The sequence below is a fragment of the Coenobita brevimanus genome, chromosome 57 (genome assembly GCF_032717465.1).
Source record: "Coenobita brevimanus isolate Jiangsu-jjx chromosome 57, ASM3271746v2, whole genome shotgun sequence".
Lineage (NCBI taxonomy): Eukaryota > Metazoa > Arthropoda > Malacostraca > Decapoda > Coenobitidae > Coenobita > Coenobita brevimanus.
Genome location: NC_137010.1, coordinates 57653469 through 57660968, shown reverse-complemented (window position 1 = coordinate 57660968; position 7500 = coordinate 57653469). Strand labels below are relative to the sequence as shown.

Here is a 7500-nt window from a genome sequence, read left to right as displayed (position 1 = left end):
AATTCACTTTTGGACTCACACTGACCTTAATTTGGTCTAACTCGATTCAGATTGACTTCACTTGCTTTGAATTCACCTTTTATGGTCTTACTTTGACTTCATCACTGCTTTGAATTCACTTTTGGACTCACGCTTACTTTCATTTTGGCCTCACTCTGGCTTAAGGTTGACTTCACATGCACTGAATTCACCTTGATCTTATGCTGGTCTCACTTTGGATTCACTGATGTTTTGAATTCACTTTTGGACTCACACTGACCTTTATTTGGTCTAACTCTGGCTTCAGATTGACTTCACTTGCTTTGAATTCACCCTTGTCTTATTCTGGTCTCACTTTGACTTCATCACTGCTTTGAATTCACTTTTGGACTCACATTGACCTTCCTTTGGTCTTACCCTCTCTTCAGATTGACTTCACTTGCTTTGAATTCACCTTGATCTTATGCTGACTTCACCTGATCTTACTTTGACATCATCACTGCTTTGAATTCAATTTTGGACTCACACTGACTTCATTTTGGCCTTACTCTCGCTTAAACTTGACTTCACTTGCATTGAATTCACCTTGATCCTATGCTGACTTCACCTGGTCTTACTTTGACTTCATCGCTGTTTTGAATTCACTTTTGGATTCACACTGAACTACATTTGGTCTTACTCTCGGTTCAGTTTGACTTCACTTGCTTTGAATTCACCTTATGCTGGTCTCACTTTGACTTCATTGCTGCTTTGAATTCATTTTTGGACTCACAGTGACTTTCATTTTGGTCTTACTCCCGGTTCAGTTTGACTTTACTTGCTTTGAATTCACTTTGATCTTATGTTGGTCTTACTTTGAATTCATTGCTGCTTTGAATTCACTTTTGGACTCACACTGACTTTCATTTTGGTCTTACTCTCGCTTCACGTGCTTTGAATTCACCTTGATCTTATGCTGACTTCACCTGGTCTTACTTTGACTTCATCGCTGCTTTGAATTCACTTTGTACTCACTCTGCTTTGGTCTTCTGCTGACAACTTTGATCTTTCACTTCTGTTGTACTCTCACTTTACTTTGAATTCATCCCTGCTTTGAATTCACTTTGGCCTTTGCTGACTTCAATTTGGCCTCATTTTGACTTCATTTTGACTTCACTGTGACATCACGCTTAATTCATCTTGCTATGTAGGTGAGCATTATTATTGTTATTATTATGATGATGATGATGATGATGGTTATTATTATTATTATTATTATTATTATTATTATTTGTATCATTATCATTACTAGTTGTAGTAGTAGTAGTAGTAGTAGCATTAGCGGTATTGTTACTACTACCACTACTACTACTACTAATACTAATACTACCACTATTATTATTGTTATTATTATGAGTTACTTGAGAGGAGCATGTGGAGTGACGTGGAGGGACAGGTTGACGAATGAAGAAGTGAAGGAACGCTGTGGGGTAGATGTGGATGTGGTTGACAAGATTAGGAGAAATACACTGAGGTGGTTTGGACATGTGGAGAGAATGGAGAAGGAAAGACTGACTAAGAGGGTGTATGTAGGTGAGGTGGAGGGAGGGAGAGGGAGGAGTAGACCGAGGATGAGGTGGAGGGATGGAGTTGAGAGGTATATGAGGGAGGGGGGAGTGAGTTGGGGGGAGGGTAGTCAAATGGTGGGTGACAGAGCGACTTGGAGGCGTTTTGTCTGCGACCACCCTTTGCGGGATTAGGGCGTCGGGCTATAGATAGACAGATAGATAGATTATTATTATTATTATTATCATTATTATTATTACTGCTACTATTACTACTACTGCTTCTACTACTACCACTACTACTACTACTACTACTACTACTACTAGGCCTACTGCTATTATTATTATTATTATTATTATTATTATTATTATCATCACTTCTAAATTTGATGTCACTGATCATTCTGACTGAAGGGTAATTTGACTAGTAACCAAGGAGACTCATTCCTAAAGAACCATGACTTAGTATTCAAAGTGTGAGTGGACCAGTTACGTCGGATGAACTCTCTCTCTCTCTCTCAAGGCTCAGGTAGGTATGTAGGTGTGCCAAATTCATATTTACTTAGTCTCTCTCTCTCTCTCTCTCTCTCTCTCTCTCTCTCTCTCTCTCTCTCTCTTTCCATGCTTTCTTTCGTCCATAATGGCTTCTTATGTCCATTTCCTCTTAATCTATTCAAACCAGCTGTTCTGTTCAAAACCGTTATTTTTTCTAACGATTTTAAATTTTGAATGTCAAGTTTAAAATGTTGTGTCCGTTTTAGTCGTTTTTTTCTGTCCGTTATAGCTAATCATACCAAAATAACGTACGTGTGTGTGTGTGTGTGTGTGTGTGTGTGTGTGTGTGTGTGTGTGTGTGTGTGTGTGTGTGTTTCCGTTAGCAAGCGGTCTGTACGTGTATTTATTTAGATAGATAGATAAATAAATAGATAGCCAGATATATAGATAGATCAGCATATACCTAGAAGAGAGAGAAAGAGAGAGAGAGAGAGAGAGAGAGAGAGGGAGAGAGAGAGAGTTGGCCCTAGATATGTTCGTTCTGTCACTCTACCATTTTAGATTTTCTGTGCTTCCGTACACCACCACACCACCACCACACCACCACCACACCACTACCACACCATACCAACATCCATCACCACACACCACCACCACACCACCACCACACACCACCACCACACCATACCAACATACATCACCACACACCACCACCACACCACCACCACACCACCACCACCACACCACCACCACACCACCACCACCACACCACCACCACCACACACCACACCATACCAACATATATCACCACACACCACCACCACACCACACCACACCACCACACACCACACGCCACCACCACACCATACCAACCTACATCACACACAACCACACCATACCTACATACATCACCACGCACCACCACCACATCCTACATCACCACACACCACCACCACACCATACCAACATCCATCACCACACACCACCACCACACCACACCACCCTACATCACCACACACCACCACCACACCATACCAACATCCATCACCACACACCACCACCACACCATACCAACATACATCACCACACACCACCACCACACCACACCGCCACACACCACACGCCACCACCACACCATACCAACCTACATCGCCACACACCACCACCACACCACACCGCCACACACCACACGCCACCACCACACCATACCAACCTACTTCACACACAACCACACCATACCTACATACATCACCACACACCATCACCACACCATACATCACCACACACCACCACCACACCATACCAACATCCATCACCACACACCACCACCACACCATACCAACATACATCACCACACACCACCACCACACCATACCAACATACATCACCACACACCACCACCACACCATACCAACATCCATCACCACACACCACCACCACACCACACCACCCTACATCACCACACACCACCACCACACCACACCAACATACATCACCACACACCACCACCACACCATACCAACATACATCACCACACACACACACCACCACCACACCATACCAACATCCATCACCACACACCACCACCACACCATACCAACATCCATCACCACACACCACCACTACACCACACCACCCTACATCACCACACACCACCACCACACCATACCAACATCCATCACCACACACCACCACCACACCATACCACCCTACATCACCACACACCACCACCACACCATACCAACATACATCACCACACACACACCACCACCACCACACCATATCAACATACATCACCACACACCACCATCACCACCACACATCACCATCACCACCACACACCACCATCACCACCACAACTAAACGAAGTCGGTAGGAAGGAGGACGGAGGAAGAATTAGATGTTGAGAAAGTGAATTATTTAGAATGTAGGATAGGAAACATCGTAGTACTTTCCTTTCAGCGATTTATTTTGCTCAGAACCTCATACTTTCTCTTTTTTATTACGTATATGGGATTAAACTCGAAATATGATGCATCAGTAACATAGAGGAGGATTATTAATGTGTAGTAAGGAAAATGAATGGATTAATGTGAAGGTTTGGTTCTTGGGTGGGCGCCGCATTTGCATCACGCCTCCCAGTAAACAGGCACACCATAATAGGCTCCTCGTCACCTTATTATCTAGCTATATGGTTACCCCCCAGCGTTGTAAATGGATTGCTGGGTTACCATTTGGCTTGTCACTCACTGTATGGTCACGTGAAGAGGAAGAGAGTCATAAACAGTGATAGGATGGATGTGAGAAATAGGAAGAGAGGAGGTCATACACAGAAAAATAATGACAGACACGAAACAAGAAGCAGGTAGCGCTACATCAAGTGAGTGGATGATAGGCGTCCCCACCTACCACCAAGGCCTTGTGGTGGACCTGGGAATAGAATTTGTTATATTTAGTTACTGTGGATGCCAATACTATGAATAAAAAAAAATAATAATCGCTCTGAAAGGGGTAAAATCACTTCTATTTACGGCATGTGGATACGCCGACGTTAGAGATTTCGGTCCTGAAGTGTTCGGCTATTTTTCTTTTTTCTTTCTTTTTTATCCCACTTTTTTTTTTTCTCTGTGTAGATGTTAAATGATGATAAATTTAAAAGAATGCTTCCGTTTCAGGGTCGTATTGGAAGTGGCTTTGGCGATTTCGTAACACCTCTTGCTTGGCGAATCATTCCGTACGTCACACTTCAATAACCTTCTTGTATGTTATTAATGTAAACTTTGTCGACATTAAAACGACTTATAAATTATACAAAGGAATGGTAAGGTGCAATAAGCAGAATAAATCGCTAAGGAAGAGGTGCTACGAAACCTCCTATCCCACCTACAACACAATCCCAAAATGATTCGTTATTTTTTTTTGTTCGTATTTATTTATTTTTCTTTTTTTTTTCTGAAGATGTTATATGGATGATTTAGATATGTTCCCGTTTTCGTTATAAATAAATACACCACCACCACCACACGCCACTACTGTACAGTAAACTCGGTTATGAGGTAGGAATTAGGGATGTGCCGATAGTATGGGTATTGGTATTCAGTATCGGCAGTATTGGCCTTTTTTGTTGTATCGGTATCGGCAAGGTAAAAATATGGCCGATACTCCGATACTTTTCTGGTTTACTATGTGATTCAAGACACTCATGTTTCATGACACTGATAAACAGATGGTTATGATATTATATTACATTATAATTACATGTATGATGTAACATTATCATATATTAATATTATATATCGATTACTATATTGCTTCTGCATTAACAACTTTCGACTCTATGAGTCTGACTTTCCTTTTTTTTTTTTTTTTCTTTAACTCAATACCATGCAATTATAGGACCATAGTTACTTTCAGCTTCCCTTATTTCTAATATTAAAATACAAGTAATTCTATACGTTTATAATATAAGCTTACAGAAGTTAGATTAAACGCGGGGTAATCAAAATAAAATAGTATCGGTATCGGTATCGGCAAAGTATCGCCCATTTGTCAGTATCGGAGTATCGGTACCAGAATCGGCTGAAAAGTGAGTGTCGGTATCGGTATCGTCCAACATCTTGGTATCGGCACATCGCTAGTAGGAATGCGTCTCCTTGGTTGTTAGTCAAATCTTCCCTGAGTACACCCGGCCATCAACTGAGCTTATAGGAGTTACGGATCTTTTGCCAGGCTAGATAAAAGGACTATAGTTAACAGACAGGGAGAAATATCCATTTAAGTGCAAGGCGCGCGCAAAATATTATAAAGGTGTTTTTTTTTTTTAATAGATTTCGGTTTCAAAATCATCGTCTGGTTTTCTGTTTATATTTCATCTTCGTTTTATTTTCTCTAGTGCAGATTTCTTTTATTTTATTTTCGGGAATTATAATTTGGCTTACAGGACTTTCGCGCCAAAAATGCCGCATGAGAAACCACTGCAGTCCACGAAATATGACATAAACAATAATAGTAATGATATTTAAATTATGGTGATAAAAATGATGACTATGATTATGATGATAACAACAACAACAACAATAATAATAATAATAAATAATAATAATAATAACTAGAACACCGTAAAATTATCCAAGGACAATTTTGATAAACTTCCCACAGTCATTGCCTACAAGAAGCCGAGCTATAAAGAGACTGTGCACGTCACCTTAGATCATCACAGTCTATAAGTCCACTAAGTTTGGTGGCTGTAGCATAATCCTTCATGGAAAAATTAGGTGACATCTGGAGTATCCGGAAAAGTGCCAATTTTTTACCCCGGGCGATCTCAGGGAATAATGATCCGATCTGAATTACATTAAGCACTACATTCTGGCCACGTCCCAGATTTATGCCATCCAGATTTATGCCCTATAACTTAAGTGGTTCTTGAGTTTTAGTATCACTTCTCCAGATCCTATCCTGGTTCCTCTAGGTGATATTTGGTAAGAAGAAGCGGCCAGACGGTACTATGATATGGCAAAGAATGAAGGTTGTGGCTCAAACAGTATGCCAGTGACAGCGATTTAGATATTCCCTATAATAATAATAGTAATAATGATAATAATAATAATAATAATAATAATAATAATGTCAAAAATAAGAAATCTCGCCACAGGGATGAGAGTAGTTTCGATAACAATATGACGACCAAGACGAAAAAGAAGAATTCACTGTATAAATAATGCGGTACAAACTCAGTATTACCCGAAACTCATATAAAGTTAATTGAGAGTTGTAATTTTAGTTTCAGTGTTTCAGCAGATACACCACCACCACACCACACCACAAGCAAGCTACTACTGTCTCTCCTGCACCCTATTCCACGCCACCCCACACCACACACCCACTCCCTGTGTATTTTTACTTGCATCCGCCCGCCCCGTGTGTGAGAGAGAGAGAGAGAGAGAGAGAGAGAGAGAGAGAGAGAGAGTTATATGTATTCGTTAGATAGATACTGATTGATCAATAGATAAATACGTAGAGAGACAGACTGACAGGCAGACAGACAGATAGATAGATAGAGGGACAGGAATACAGATAAATAGACATACAGACAGATAGATAGATAGATAGATAAATAGAGGGACACAGAGACTGATAGATAGATAGATAGATAGATAGATAGATAAACAGATAGACAAAGACAGACAGGTAGACAGATGGATAGACAGCTACACACAGAGGAGAGAGAGAGAGAGAGAGAGAGGGAGGATAAATGTGCCAGTGTATGTGTGTGCGCTTGTGTGCGGATGCCACTGATATTAACCTACACCAATGCGTCTGTGTGTGTGTGTGTGTGTGTGTGTACAAAGAGGCTCCACTGTGCTATCAACTCCCCCTCAAGTGCTTTCCTAACCTAGCGCTTAAGGGCCGTGTCAACCACCCCTTGTTTCCATCCCCCTAGCGCAAATCGCTATGTCCGCTCTCTGGGCTTTCATTTTCT

The 7500-nt window shown here is 41.1% G+C and overlaps 1 protein-coding gene across 6 annotated transcripts in view; it reads right to left on the bottom strand.

Moving 5' to 3' along the window:
* Positions 1–7390, bottom strand: part of LOC145402355 (uncharacterized) — a 39032-nt gene extending 31642 nt beyond the window's left edge. For 3 of the 6 annotated variants that reach the window (XM_080274502.1, XM_080274507.1, XM_080274503.1), the window contains exons 1-2: positions 6752–6844; positions 1–1161 (exon numbers count right to left, since the gene is read on the bottom strand). The exon at positions 1–1161 is cut by the window's left edge and continues 128 nt beyond it. The gene's annotated coding sequence lies outside the window, so the exon portion shown is untranslated. Of the gene's footprint in view, positions 1162–6751; positions 6845–7365 lie in introns of those variants that run through there. The other 3 variants (XM_080274504.1, XM_080274505.1, XM_080274506.1) reach the window with 3 other exon arrangements.
* Positions 7391–7500: the final 110 nt, after the last annotated feature.